The 16,183-nt window shown below is 37.1% G+C and overlaps 1 protein-coding gene across 6 annotated transcripts in view; it reads left to right on the forward strand.

Annotated features, from left to right (window-relative positions):
• Positions 1-16,183, forward strand: part of HTR2C (5-hydroxytryptamine receptor 2C) — a 282,289-nt gene that overhangs the window by 170,742 nt on the left and 95,364 nt on the right. Inside the window, exon 2 of one of the 6 annotated variants that reach the window (XM_013183341.3) lies at positions 14,521-14,669. The exons of the other annotated variants lie outside the window; for them this stretch is intronic. The gene's annotated coding sequence lies outside the window, so the exon portion shown is untranslated. The remainder of the gene's footprint in view (positions 1-14,520; positions 14,670-16,183) is intronic. 6 annotated transcript variants of the gene reach the window in all.

The raw sequence follows: 16,183 nt of genomic DNA on the forward strand, positions 1-16,183 counted from the left end.
ACTTAATTATGTTTTGAGCTTTTGCATGCGTTTCTTTAAGTGGGAAGGAGAAAACTGTTTCCCTCTTGGTTTTTCAATAATGAAAGAATATAATATCTCCTGTGTGCAGTGAGCCTGCTCATACAAAGATGTTAGAGGCATTGCTGGAGTCTTGCCTGAGTAAGAACAGCAGGATGAGAGCCCCACAGAGCAGCACTGATGTGCAACCAAACACGATAATGGAAGAGTGGAAAGTAGCATCATTTAAAGAACATCATGAAGCAGTGTCAGGAAGTGTTTGTACAGACAAAGATAAATTATTGGGATGCAGTCATCCCATCAGCCAAAAGGAAAAATAAATTTTACTTATGAGAAATAAGAGAGCTGTCTTCGTAAGAATGGTGCAATGCAGAGAGCAAAGTGGTCCTGATGGGCTTTCCACAAAGCAGAATGCAACTGCAAATTTATAAAGGCAGCCAGAAAGATGGTTTTGATTTTCAGTATCTGTTGTGCCATTGTTTTTCTTTATTGTACAAAGCAATCATAATTCAGACTTGAAAGCAATTTAAACACAAGTTTTCAAAAAGACTTGATCTGTTTTTTGAACAACTAATTAATAGGCACTTTGGAATTGTACCTTAAACAGTATCTTAACTGTTAAATATCGTGTGATTTCATCTCTGCCTCAGCTGAGCACTACGCCTCAATGGAGATGGAATATTATCTAGATTTTGATAGCACAGTGTTGTAGCTCTTCACCTCTCTGCTTTCCCTTGGTTTTGCTATATCATTTCTCCACTTTGGCAGACACTGCTCTTGCTGCTGTGTTCCACTTCTTTTACTGGCACTGCGTTATAGTTCAATGGAGAGGGATCTTCAGAGACATGAAGCAATCTCAAGGCTTACTTGGATTTTTACCAGGTCTTAAGTTTTTTTTTGTTTTTTAACTATTATACCAGCCAATGGAAATCTCAGAGCAATTACAAAGTTAGAGGCACTCAAAAATGGCCTTAGATTCACCCTCGGTTCCTTAATTATGCTTTCCAAGGTACTATCTCATTATCTAAAACTCAACTATGTCATTAGTTATATTTCATTTTTTTTAATTACAAGCTATATATTTGTCATATCTATGGAAGCAGAAAACATTAACATCATAAATCTATGGCTTATGCAACCTCAGCAGGAATTGCTAATGAGCAAATCTTCCTTTACATCTCTTTTTATATTTCTTTCTTAAAACTTGTCCTGTAAATGGAGACTCCGAGACTGGAAATTGAAGCTGTGTAGTACCCTCACTTGGGCCTTCTTCCTGTCTTGTTATTGCAGGTATCTGTATCTATATTAATAGTCCATGGTAACAAACTCACTAAATTTGTTTTTTGATATCTTAACATGTCGTTATTTACCTGGCTTCCACGAACAAAAATGTAAATGCAAATTCCAGAGAGAAGATTATAAAACGTTGAAATAATAATCTTAGCAAGTATCTGTACTCATGGGAAAGCATTGTATTGTGGAGGAAAGCAAATCTCAAATTCAGTCGATATTCTTTTCTCACAATTTCTATGCATTTGTTGTCCAGAAGGGCAAGAGAGTGGTCAGCAAAACTTAATAGTCATGGCTAAGGGTTGCTAGCAATGCATATAGATGATGCTTTTCTAGGCCAATATCTTGCGTTTGTTGACTTGGTATTTGTCAGATGCTTTGTCAGATCTTTCACATGTTTTATACACTGTAAAATCATTGTAGGTGTTTTCATGAAACCATAGCCAAGCTCCCATGACAGTGGAGTCCCATGATGCGACAGAGGGTCTCCCTAACCTTAAGAAGGGTTTCTCCATGCCTATGGTGCCCTTCTTAATCTCATTTTCACAGTTTTTCCTTTTACCTGGCAAGATCTGTGGATTGCTTTTTCCTTTTTTCCTTTTCCATTTACTCATTGATCTTTATCTCTGAGCCATTATTTGTAGTTTAATTTTGTTACCCCTGCTGCCTAAGTCTCTATGCCCGCAAGGTACTCTCAGCTCCACCTGGACTCCACATGTGAGTGGGCTTTAACTCTGATAGCTCATCACTAGGTTACATTTCTTGTTTAAGATCACTTTCGTCTTCTTGTCTCTGAAAGGCACACAGTGGACATTTTTCATTTGTGAGGAATTTTTCCTTATTCATGTAATTACTAAAAAAAATCAGTCATTTATAATCCTGAATTTCAAACAAGTAAATATTTGGAGGAGGGAAACTGAGAAAGGCATGTTTTCAGTTCCAAATACAATAAAAAATTATAATGCAGCACTTCTTTTGCTGTTCTTAAAGTCTTTAAATAAACATGAAGAATGCTTTTAAATTGCAGCTAAGTATCTCTCAGTAGCATAGTAATTAAAATTCACACTCCTTTTCCTCAAATTCATGCTGGCGGTAAAGAGTAATATTTAGATCACTTTTTATACAAGTAGAACATTCACTTTCAACAGTTAGTGGATTTATTTTTTTTCTGGAAGTGATGATATATTTTATTTTACTTGGCAAAAATTGCGACTGCAATTTACTGGATTTGTTTTTATGACCTGTAGATGCACAGTGTGTGTGCCAGCATACATAATCCCAATTTTATTCTTTTATGCAATGGAGAAACAAAAATGATTTAATGCTTTGATGTTATCCACATCAACACCATGAAGACTTGCAATGAATTGTAGGAGAACGACTGTAGCCACCTTACAGAAACCAGGAACTTCAGTGCAGCAGCAATCATATAACAGCATGTTGCTACTGCCGATGAGGTTGGCTTCCTTCTTTCTCCTCAAAATTTCCGGTCAAGTGTTTTTGCACCTGTTTGCATGCACTGGATGAACCTCAGTCAGAAATCCTGTCTACTCTCCTCCCTAGTCGTCAAGGAGAGCAAAACAGATGCGGACTGTGCACGTGCAGAAATAAAGGTGTTTGAGAACTTTGTTATACTGTTTGAGGAACTGCATCACGTTGCCGGCTTTGGTTGGGTAAATAGCAGGCCATGGTATCCAGCATGTCCAGAAGCATAGCTCAAGTAGTTTTCTATTGGATTTCTTAGGTTTCATAAAAATGCCTTGTAACTTGTTAGTTGCTTCCATTTTGAGTGTTGCCACAATTAGTAGATTGTTTCCTTACCAATCAATTCTTTCTTCTGATGGTCTGAATTATGGCTTTCAGTTATGTCACAGTTAGCACTGCTGAAGTCATCGGTTTCATCTGAGATAATCTTTTGTCTGTTTTCACAGCTTACCTTCTTATCATACCTGTAATGTGCTTTGTGTGCTGAGGCACACCGATATTATTACAAAGGTGTTCAAATGAAATGACAAAAACATTTCAGCATTTCTGGTTGCCTGAAGCAGCCAGATTTTCTGCGCTCATAAAATTGAACTTAAGTTTGTATTTTTCTAAAACTCCAAACCCTTTCAAAAAAAAAAAAAGTTTTTCCAGATGTACAGTGTTGCTTTGGTGTGACAGGAGATGTCTGTTCTGGAAACAATATTAATATCTAATTAGAGCATACATTGTGAAAATTAATTCTAGACTTCATAGAAGGTATCATGATTCCTACAGATATGGAACAAAAACCCTGGGGGATACTCAAACTGTCTCATGCTGGAAAAAGCAGACACTGTTTCACCTTGTCTTAATCAAACTTACTGGCATTAAATAAAAACTACAAATGTTAGATATTTTACAGCCTGCAGGCCCCTGATGGGATATGGTTTTTTTCTAAATGGATCTGAAAAATGTGACTAAGCAGAAAAAAACTGGTTTGAGAGGGGTTTAAATTTATTCAGTGGTTCACACTGCTGTTAGAAAGTCCACGTGGATCTACAAATGGGGAAAAAAATAAAGCTATTGTTTCCAGCTATTGTTTCCTGATGAATAAGTTCTAACACGTAGATGTTATTTCCATTTTTTCCATTTTATTAAAGATAAAAACATGAAGCAAAAAGATACCTTGCCTGTTCCTCTTACATATCCAATCCAATAGTCTATTAGTGTTAATAACAAAACACAGTGGTCCCTGTGGTTTTGTTATTAATAAAAAAACATTATTGTTATTAATAACAAAAACACAGGCAATGCCCTGTGCCGCATGCAGTTTGCCTCTGTGGAGGGATGAGGTCTGGGAGGACCATGCAGGTATTTGCCAAAGCGAGATGTATTGGAGTTTGTTATTGGCCCTGGAAAAAGCATAGCATAAAGTGGATTTGTTTGAGGTTTACTTTGCTGAGCCCATTCACTTTCACATCATCCATTTCCTGTCATTTTAGAAATGAATCTGTTAAAATAACTCAATTTTCGTGATAGCTTTTTTTCATATAGATCTATAGGAAACAAGGTCTCTTTATGAAAATCCTTTTGTATATTTTAATTCAAATGAAATTCATATTTAAATTGTTCTCTGTAGCTGAAACGTAAATTCAGATGCTAAACTGAACCAATCTGTCTGCTGCATATGCTTTATCATCTAACTGTCTTGACAACCCTTGTTAACATTTACATAAACTTTACGGGCTAATAATAATGACGATGATGGAATTAGCTTGTTACTATCTTATTTTTGTTATGTAATTTTAATCTCTGTAGGAAGGAGAGCCACTATATCTTTTGAATTACTCAATGACTCTGCTTTACTATTATTAGTTATTTGTATGCATTTGTTTCTCTACACAGCACAGAAAAGCATGCTGGCTGCCTTGCAGGATATCTAGAAATCTGTCTGTTGTGCTTGTCATCTAGATTATGATATCATTTAATAATGACATTTTCCTATCGATAACTGACCTTTCTCTGAAATGTATTCAGTGTTGAATCTGGTTGATGGTAATTTTCAAAATAATTGTTGACAACATGATCATGCATCTCATCTCCTCTATATAATTTTTTTTAAGCCATGTCACTGAGTTGCCTTTTGCAGAAAAGATGAAGAGTTTAGTGTCTAGCAACTTAGTTGTCACTGGAGCAAGGTAACAGGTTAGTGTTTCTCCTAGCAGGGTAGGACAACAGCCACCTTACAGCCTTCAAGGTCCTAGTTTTTCTCAATAACACCAGTCTCTTTGCTCTTTTATGAAAAATGGAAGTTTGATTTTTCATTACTCTATTTTCCTACAAATATATTTAAATCTTTTTTTGTTTTTTTTTTTTTTCTTTATTATCTGCTTAAATTCTCTAAAATGTGATTTATGAAAACTTTGAAATAGGGAAGTATTTTTAATTGTTAACCAATGTACAAGGAAGGAAAAAATACACCCTTAATTTTAAATGGTTAATGAAATTTATGTACAAGAAAGGAACATAGTTGTACCTTTTAGAATGATTTATTGTACTAGTCTTAACTTCCTATTTCAGATTTTCACATGAGTGATAACTGTATATTTTGGGGAAAAAAGTAGGTCTGATTTTGGTTCTGATTTCTCTCATAAGTTGTTTCTTTACTAATGTGATGGAGCAAGCCATATTACTGGCTGAAGCTTGGAATATCTGTTTTATAATTACAGTTTTTGAATGATAGAGAAAAGGAGAAATTGCCTTTAATTTGAAATTTTATTTTTACACATAGGAAGCAAAGTCAGTAGTGCCAAAACACAGAATTATAGAAATATATTACTGATAACGATATCTGCTATTGTCATGGAAGGACTTAAAAACGAAAAAGGTATTGAAGAACTCTGCTGGCCATTCTGAATTATGTAAAAGAGATTTTCTTGTTGTAAATTCTTGCATATCAATCTGACTGTTTTAGATTTGTGCTCTCAAAACTAGAGGTATAGTTTTTGTTCCTTCTTGTTAGAGGAAGAGGCCCCTAAAAGAAAAGTAAGAAGGAAGGTGATGCCAAGAAAATGGATTTATTGAGAAACAGTTGTTTCTCAGACCGGTATGTCTGATTTTCTTTAATAACTGTTCAGATTCAAAGCCAAGAAATTTTTTGCACTACCCTTTGTTTTTCTTCATTTAATAGGTTGCATCACTGGTGTTTATTTTTTTAAATCTTCTCTTGTTGAGGGACTTCAAAGCCATCAGTGCCTTTCCATCTGGGGGCTGCATCAAGCCCCTTCCTTGTGCCCCGTGTCTGTCCTTCTGCTGGTTCCTTTCTATGAGTTTGTTCCCACTTTCATATGCCGTGGCACAAGCCTACATCTCCAAGACAAAATGCTACCATTACATAACTGATGTGACTTGTACAGTGCACAAGTGGTGTGTGGGTGAAGGCACATCTTGGGGAGAGCAGAGCGATGGGTAGTATAAAAATAGGTATTGCAGTATGTGCCAAAATGAGTAAGTTACATTGTCGACTGAACAACTAAACCTAGTCCCCCCTTTTCCTGCCCACTTTCCTCCCCCAGTTTCTAATAACTGTAATCCAATAAAATAAATGACATGAACTGAAAGGAAGTAGAAACTGGCTTAATTTCTGTCACTTGTCAAATATTCTATCATTTTGCCTGCTGTGAATTGCGTTGAAAATTGGCTACTGTTTGGAGTTTGTACAATATTTTAATGGGCAAACAAAAAGTGTTGGTCAGCTGTTTGTGTGTGCGTGTACGTATATATAAAAATACAAATCTAAATGAAGGACAGTACTTCACTGACTTATTTAGGGATCATTCAACTGCTTTTAAAGATGTGTTAAATAGCAAATGGGGGGGAAGTTGTGAATAGAATGGTTAACCATGATGAATTAGTGTTGAAATGTGAAGTTGATTAGTCATTTTACATCAGCTGTAATTATGGAACATTACTGCAAATAAATCATGTACGCTGGGATATACCAAAAGGTAATGTTATTGATTGCATCTGACATTTGGATAATAAGCTCCTATTGAAATCACACAAAAGGTAATTTTAAATCTTATGTCTTTGTCAAAGTTATGATTTTATGGTCAAAACATTAAATTAGTTGGTTCTATACTACAGCCATAATGTAGTTTAACTTTACAATGTTAGAAAGACAGCTTTATGTCTAAGAAGCTATGTTTGAAAGTTTTTCTCGTTGTGTATTGATGTGGGCAGCCACCAGGCTAGATCTTCAGATGCTCCCAGGGCTTTCAGATGTTGATATCTGTCTTTTAATATTGCACTGGTTGGCAAAATGTCTTTGAAAATCCAATCTGTAGTTGCTTCCACTTTGCACAAGTATAGAAAACATTGGTACTTCATCTTTAGGATCTGGGACATGTTTTGCATATGCATTTGACTTAAAGCTGAAGGATAGCTGAAACTTTGCAAAACAGCTGCCATGTCACCATCCAGCTTTGGCTCAGCACTGGAGTTTGTAAAATAAAAACAGCAGTATGAGTGTGGGTTGATTGCGAGAAGTTCATAATGCTGGGAAGGGGGTAAGTTTTTTTTTTTTTGTTTTTGTTTGTTTGTTGTTTGTTTTTTTCTTAAAAAGTGGTTTGCTTACGGCCACGCGGGAAACCTCTTAGTGGATGTTTGTGAAGAATGGTTTTATATTGCCTTTGCAGCTGTAGATGGATACTTGAAGCAGTTGAACAATGCCTGCCTCGATTTCTATCTCTATTTTGCTTTGCATATTTCAGAGAAAGGCCAGCAGGCTTGGCAAATCAAGGGAGTTGGCAGGTCTGAGATTTAAGCATCTTGTGAGACATCACCACCTAAGCAACAACTTTGAGGTTGTGTGATAAAGGGAGATCACAACATGTCCATGTTGTGAAAAGACTGTAATGTTTCAGGTATGTATTTGCTGAGCGGCCCATTTTCCCTTGTACTATTTGGCCAGCTGACCTGCAGAGTTGTTGCTATAATGGGTTAGCTTTGTTTCCCTAGCAATTAGAGAAATCTGTTATTTACTAATTAGAAGTGTAATAGTGTTGGATTTTTTTTTTTTTCCTGAGGGATATATTAGCATAGGTTAATTTTGCTCAGTAGACCTGTGTAGGATTACATAAATCACATATTATTTAAAATGATTATGGTTTAATGTGACATGATGAGCTTGACAATTGAGCACCTTGAGGGAGCAAGGGAGGCTTTAAATGGTTTGTTTGGCACAAGGAAGCCTGACTCTAATCCTTTTGGTTTTGCTTGTTTGTGATGAGTTTGCTTGGTCTCTCTTTGAAAAATCCCAGTCAGTAGGCCAACACTTAAAAGCTTTGAGATCCAGACATATTGCTTTTGACTTTATGAATTCTCAGCCTGGTGGGAGAAAAAAAGGCTGCCTGAAAACAAGTCCAGGAGTTAACCTTTTGTTTCCAGGCTGACTTTCTGACAGTCTAGCCAGAGGCTAGCATGTACCTAGAGGTATTGGAGAAAGCAGAACCCTTCCCAAGCTGAACTTGACAGCACGTATGGCATAACTCATGCATGAGTTCTACTTATTGTAAATATTGTTTGTTGTTTTTTTTCATAACTCTTCTAAACGCTGTCTCAATTAGAAGCACGCAACTGACTCATTCCTGCATCTGGGCATTGACGTCATTGTGATGCACTTTTGATTTCTAGCATAAATGTTCCAGTCTTTCCAGTAGGGAATCTAAAATGAACACACGATGCCATTTATTACTGATGAGAAGTAAACAAACTAGGGAAATGACATTCATGGGCTTTCCAACTCATTCTCCATTGCATTGAACATATTGGACATCAGAGCCTGTCAACATAGTCATCTGAAAATGTCTCCTTCAGTGTTTCGCTCCTAAGAGCCTGAATTATTCATCGGATATTTTACTATATTAGCATATTCTTATGATCACATTGAATTTCGTCCCAGTGCATGAAAAAGCAAATTCACTGTTTCTGTTTGCATAAAAACAGATAAATATATTAATGCTTTATCAGCCACCCTTATAAATCCATCATAGCAAATCAGAGCAGAAAGAAGTACAAAGTCATGTCAGATCACATAAAATTAAATGTTTCTAATAGCTGAGGTGATCTTGAAGCACTAGTGAAAAAGTTTCTAGTTCCTCAATGAGTGGCATGAAATAACTGATGCCAATATTTTAGAAAGGTGAAGTGATTTATCTTGCAGGATGGGGGGTCTGCAGTAGGATGCCCTTCATTCTCAGGTCCACACATGCCATACATGTTACGGCACTGTTGCCTCAGGAATAGGAAACACGTGGGGCAAGATTAAATTTCTTGCTGCAGAAAGCAATGAAGATCTGGACTTATGGTTTACTTATTGCTTGGTGAAAGGGTGAGAGGCTTATTTTCCAGTCTTTTATTATTTTTTTTCCCTTTGGTGACAAAGTAAGTAAATTCTAGAATATTTTTCTGAACTGATTTCTGGGGCTTCTTTATGAAATAGCATGGTGACAAGGGACATGACAAAAGCAAATTGATTTTTGGGGGGAGAAATTATATTCTGTTGTGTCAGGAGGCAAAAATACACTCATGACTTTTTGAGACCTGATTGAAACTATTGTAATTATAAGGCTTTTTTCAAGCTTGCAAATAAATTTTGAAGGTTAACGTTAATACATGTGAATAACTGTGGATGATGCCATGGATTCAATTCTGCATGTATAATATTAAGTTTAACGGACAAAGTGGAGGTTGGCTTGTTGAAGCAAAACTCTAAAGCAGAATCTATGCAACTCATAGAGTTCGAGTGTTAACCTGGGGAGAGAGAAGAAACTTGTGTTTCCTTGTGCTCAGAATGTTTGCTTTCATATAGCCATAAAGCATCGTGAAGGTTATTTTCTTATCAGCTTGGAAATGAGAACTCATTCGTATGTGGAAACGTTGCAGTACTGCTGAGGTTGCTAACTACATGGCTAAACAGAGAGCAGGTATTTCTGACTGCTTTTATGTTCGAGAAGAGGAAAAGTGCAATGGACAAAGCTAAACATTTAGGCATGGCTTGAGCATAGTCCAGGAAACGTGTATTGAGTCTCAAGCGTATCACAAAAAATTGATCATTACTGCATATGCACGGTAGTTGGTCTCTTAAAATTACTGGGATGATTTCAACATGTGTCAAGTAAGAATTTATCTTAGATACTAGATAGGAAGATAAGCAAAAAATATTTTTTTAAAACTTTTTTCTTTTCCCCATCTGTTTTCTTTGTTTCAGTTTTGGTTTGAATCAGATTGAACCACATTTTTCAGAAACTCCCATGATTTCAAATTGCTTAGAAAACTTCATTTAAGAAACACCAGTCCACAGGTTTTGAATAAAATGTACGCACTGACTGCAGCTGACAGAAAGATGGCTCAGAGGTTGTCAGTAGAAAGAAAATTGGATGCATCAAGTACAAATTATCCATCACTATAAGGACCTGTGAGTGACTCTTGTCCATCTCTCTGTTCCGTGATCAGTTTTGAAGGATTCTGCAGCTGGTCATATGAATCCCACCCACAAACCTGATAGTTTGGGCTTGCTGTTTCACAGCTACATGGGAAATTCCTCAGCTGCTGGCCGAGCAGGAACCATGGGCAAGGGATGTGCATTCCCCCATCCAGAGGCAGCAGGTGGGCTGTGCTAGAACCATTGGCAGGAGCCCTAGCACAGAGAAGCTGAGTAAAACTAAACTGTCCAGTGTTTGCCCAAGGTGAAATCCTTGTAGCAACGCAGAGACTTTTTTGCACAAGCTTTGACTAGAAAGAGTGAGTAAGCAGCATGGTAATTATAATCTACGCCTTTTGAAAACTCTTTATTGCTCTCTTGGACCTCAGCAAAAATAGAATTTTGATATGTATTTTGAAAATACATATATAAGAAGCACTGAGGTATTTTCACATCTAAGGCAGTGCAATCCAATCTGGAATATTAAAGGAAAAGCTATTTTAAAATTTGATGCCTAGAGCTGTGTGAGTATTTTTATAACACGAACATTTATGGAAAAACTAATTCAAATATTCATACTCTTTACATGTGAAATTCAGCATATATATTTGATTATTGTTTGGAAGGGGTGTTGTATTGTTCTGATTACTAATGATTGCATAACAGAAGTGCATGCTTGAAAGTTTTAATGCTGTGTGGTTTCACCTAAGGTTTGCAAATGCAGTCCTCTTAGGAAAAATGTTTTGAAGAAAAAATTAATGGGTAACACTGTATTTGACACCTTTTTTTCCAATACACCTACCTAGTTTGAAAGAGAAAAAAAAGGTAGATTCAGTAATAAAATACTAATTGCTGCTTAACCCTCTGTGCCCTTAGATTTCCTCTGGTGCTTAGGTTTGCACAAATTCTTAAAAACAAACAAAAAAAAACCCCACTTGTTTCTTAAGGCGTTTTCATGAGGTTTTGAAGAGCTTTCCGCAGGCCATGAATATTATGAGTTGTAGAAGAAGTGCAGAATAGTGCAGAAGTGCAAAATTCTGTGTTTCTCTGAATAGGCTACAGTAGATCTCAGACCATTCTGAAGAGAAATAAGCCAGTAGGCAGTACTGAAGCCCTACATCAAGTAAAAGCATCAGAGCTTTGAGCCCTGTATGGTGAGAATTCTGCCAAGAAGTACGACAATTCATAAAACAAAACAAAGTAACACCCACCTCCCCACATGCTCTGGTTGTGAATATCACCTCCATGACGCATGATGTCATGTGAAGCTCACTGAAAACACGCTCTTCTCAATTCAATGAATGTTTTTTAGGTTTTTATTTTTTTTTTGTGTGCGTTTGGAAATCGTTAGCTTTCAGTTCTGTCCTGTTCACAGCTGACTTCTAGTTTACTTGCAGTCTTTCACAGCTTGAACCACTCTACTACTCTAATCTTTAAAACAGCGGTTTTCTAGAAGTGTGGTTTAAAGGCAGTCATTCAGATTTGGTCTTGTGCGTGAAGTTCTGCTAGTCTCTAGAATGACACACAATAAATTCGTGGGGAAAAACAAAAAAAAATAGCACTAGCAATCTCTCTCATTTAAAATTGTTCCTGTTTGCAAGGTGAAGAAGTGAAGGCAGTGGTGTGCATCCTGCTTGCGAGGAGCAGAGCTCTGCCTCAGGATGGGAATAGCTCCTGGGGAATCTACACATGAGGGCACTCAAATGCTGCCAAAAAAAAAAAAAAAAAAAAGAACAGATCAAGCTCAAAATTAATAAATGAGCAAAAAATCCCCTGCCTTTAGCTTTCCTACCACCACGCTATTTTCAAGTGGATACTATTTATAGTGTTAAAATAAATATAAATTATATATAGTGTTATGTATAATATATATATAATATAGTGTTAAAAAGAATACTGTACTAAAATATGATTGAGAATACAGTTTGATGCATAACATCTATTTAAAATATTCACATAATTCATTGGATTTGAGATTGTACTGAAATAGTTCTTCAGTTTCATTATAACTTCCGTAGGCAGACCTGTGATCTATATAACCAAGTGAGGGAAGAAAATATTCTAAATATTTTCCCCTTTGTGAATTACAGGGGGAAAAAATGGGAATAGTTCCTTTGTGAGTCACAGGATAGTATTTATTTCTCAAGTATTCCAGGATTGTTTTTCTTTAAACTTAAAAGAGAACGTTGGGAGTTTCTCACCTTAACAAAATGCTTGGTTTCTAAAGACTGAAAGATTTTTGATCCCATGTACTCTGACAGTTTTTCTTGTAGCTTTATTTTTGTCCAAACTGTTATTTTCAGCTCACTCTGTACATGTGCACTAGACTTCTGCAAATCCACAGTGCAGGTTTAGTGGTTTTGAACAAATAGAAGTAGGCTCTGTATTGTTGGAGAACTTCACAAATCATCCTGACATCTTAAGAGCTGAATTCCATCTCTGAAATGCCAAGTTGTTTGGGTTTTGTTTTGATTTTTCTCTCTTGTGAGACTCTTGGCTCTTCATCGTAACAGCAACTGAGTGATGCACATGATCCAGGTGGTCCGACGTTTACCTGTGTCTGCACCTACAGTAGTAGCCTATGGACAACTTTTAGCTGCCTTGTTTCCCTGACTATCTGCAGGGCTCTGAACGTCCAAGGAAAGGTGAGCAGAGAGGCAGCAGTGAGTGCTGCTGTAGGTCTGCTCTGTATAGCACATCACTGCAGCTTGGTCAGATACAAGATCAGATGCCGAAGCATTTATAGGTGTGTGTCTGGGTTTTGAAGATCAACTAAAACTTCCTTCCTTTTTCTTTCCTTTGCTTTACCTTGGCACTTCACATGCTGCTAATAACAGAAGGCAGTAAGCTGCTAAGAAGTGAAGTATGATACTGGTATATTTCCTTGATAAAGGTTAAAAAAACTTGAATTCCACTCTACACCTCTTTTTCCTTTGGTAGCAAAACAATTAACCTCCTATATCCACAATTTTTTTGTGTGTGAAATAGTTGGGGAACTTGCATAAAGCTCCAAGCCATGAGAAAGCTTCACTGGGCAAATTTAAGTGCAGTACAAGTCATCTGGTGTGTTTATAGGGAAGGTGATAGCTCACAAGTCTAAACTGCAAGTCTAATCTTGGTTCTGACTGAAGGCAAAATTTTCATTACATGATTATTTTTTTTTTTCATTTGTTAAAAGACCTGAATCCTGATCTGTTTGACATACCTAATACGTAGTAATTGCATTTATGTGATCTGGTGGTTGTGGGGAGAAATATTCTTAAAAGCTTCATTATTTTTGTGTGCAAACTTTCTGATTAGAACTCTTTTACAGAAAGACGCATTCTGCTACTTTATATTTTGGGGGAGGAGGAAGGGAATAATAATTGTGTATTGCACAGGAATAAACTAGAAAGGGAAGACAAGCTCACTGAGAGTATTTAATTTAGTTCAACTCTTTATGGCTCTCAGCCATGTGATCCCCAAGCCCATGAAGGTTATATGAATCGTCGTCATACCAAGCCCCCATGTTTCTGACTTAAACTAAGCATGTGGAGGCAATGCTGGAATTTCCTACCTTTTTATTTATTTATTTATTCATTTTTAGGACATTTCTTCTGGTTACTGTGGGGAAAATCTAGCCCTTCATTTTCTTTTGAAACTTTCCAAGCAATATGTGATGATTTATCTGTGGTAGTCTGTTCAGTAAAATATATGTGCGGTTTGGCTGACTTCTCCGTTGCTGCTATCTTTGTAGTCTTGAGGAAATTGAAAAGCTAGGGAAGAATATTCTTAACCCAGTGGAGCTCTAAATACTATTGTTGATTTCATTAGTAAGCTAGGGTCTTTGGAAGATTCTCAGCAAATGTATCCTGTAGTTCAAAGCTGGTTTAGCAAGAGCTGAAAAGGAGGGGCTAGGGAACTGCAAGGCCATTTGATTGTGTTATAGGCTTTAATATCTCCCGGCTCTTATTTCAGATGTTTGAAGTCACACTTTGCTTGCTCAGCTAATAGTACACAAAGTGGTCATTAATCAAAGTAAATAATGTGGCTGTAGCAAGAAGCATAAGGCACAGAACATAGAGAGGGAGTTTCATTGATTCTAGGGGATTTTGGACAGCAGGGTATTATCACTGCAATGTAAATAGATAAAGTTTCAGATTCATGATTAGTTTACAGTTCATCATGCATCACCTGAGCTCTGGGAATTGTATGAGAGTCTGTAGCCTCTGGTAAATGCTGCCATTTCTAAATGTAACTTTAACTCTCTTTCATCTTCACCGCAGGCCAAAATCACACATTCACATGACTACCATTACTCAGCCTTGGTGGGCTGCCACATGTTAAGCTGCTGGGCTTCAATGCACATGTGAAGGGTTCCCAAGAGAGAGAGTCTGTACAGCCACGACTTGGAAAGGGGATGTTGTCACCTAAGGTATCCACTTTCCAGTTTCACCAGGTGATTGGTGGGTTTTGTGACACACAGAGAAATAATAGTGGAGAATCTGATGTTCTAATATGGATGATTTTATGCTTAATATTTTTTATATGATGCATACATTTTATCTGTTGTCTTTGGAAGGCTGCACCAGAACAAGCAATTTGAAACAGCAAATGTGCTAATTAGTAAGCAATATGTAAATCCACGTGCAGGAATGAAGGCAGGCAGGCTGTGTGCAGAACCAGGGTGTGCACTGCTGTAACAGTCACAGGTGAGAAGGAAGCACTACTAAGCAGGCAAGAGATATTTGACATCTGAGCAGAGAGCACTGGCATATTAACAAAGAAACCCTGTTTTACCTCAATAGCAGTAGTTCTCACTTAACTGAGGAGACCAGGAGATGTAAGACAGTTGCTTTAGCACTGGAGGGGGATTTTTTGCATGTGTTTCGTGTCAATAATGTTTTCTCATTTTTTCTTTGCACCTTTGAAAAAAAAATTTGAAATCACTGAATTTTAGTTTTCCATTGACTCCATCAATAGGCAATAACTGCAGGGCACTCATCTCTCAAGGATACAGTGATTCATAACTTGGGATACTGGGACGTCGTAACTTTCCAGCTCCTAAACTCAAGAGTAGTGAGGAAGTCGGACTATATGGGCTGGTGTGAGAGCTGGTTTTGCAGTGAGGGTTGGAGGGCAGTGAATGCTGGTGGGAGCTGACAGGAAAGCTCTGTTTTGCCACATAGTGTGGGAAGCTCAATCTCAAATGAGTTTATGGCAAAATCCATCTTCATACAGTAAGTCAATGATGGACATGAAGGCTTCTGATTTCCAGATCAGAGTCATATTTACTGAAGCATCCTTCCTTTCTATAATGGTGCCTGGATTGCATGTTTCAGTTACATGAAGACTGATCTAGGAATGTGACAAAGGGAAATGGCTCTTTTGAGAATGTCATTCTGCTGGTTTTGCTGGCACTGTCCTTGTCATGCTGCTTCATACTGTACATCCTGCATCAGGCATTGTTCTGTTTGTCAGCTTGATGAGATGTGAAAGGCATGCAATGAGCAAAAACACGAGAAGAAGTCTTGTACAGGGCAAGAGTGTAGTGTAGATCTTCGGTGGGAAGTGTCTCCCAGTTTCTGGCAACGAGTGTTTCAGAACAACAGACAGTGTCGGTATTTTACTTGATGTTTTCATGGAAGTCCTATTTAAGGAGACATGATTATGTGAGAGTATGAGGTAACATCTAAAAAAGGGGGAAGAAAATCAACTGACCACTTAGTGCAATAGAAGAAATTGAGAATTTAAAGTAATTAAAATAATTCCATCGTGGTCAGTTTCTTTGACTAATTTTGTGTATTTCTCACAAACAAACAAAAAACCTATTCTTTCAAATTTTCCTGCAATTTTTTTTCCGTTATTAGGGGGAGTTGGTGACTTGAGATCTTTTTCCTGTGTACATGTCAAGCACATATAATACACATATAATATACACGCAAGGGC

This window comes from Anser cygnoides, chromosome 13, assembly GCF_040182565.1.
Source record: "Anser cygnoides isolate HZ-2024a breed goose chromosome 13, Taihu_goose_T2T_genome, whole genome shotgun sequence".
Lineage (NCBI taxonomy): Eukaryota > Metazoa > Chordata > Aves > Anseriformes > Anatidae > Anser > Anser cygnoides.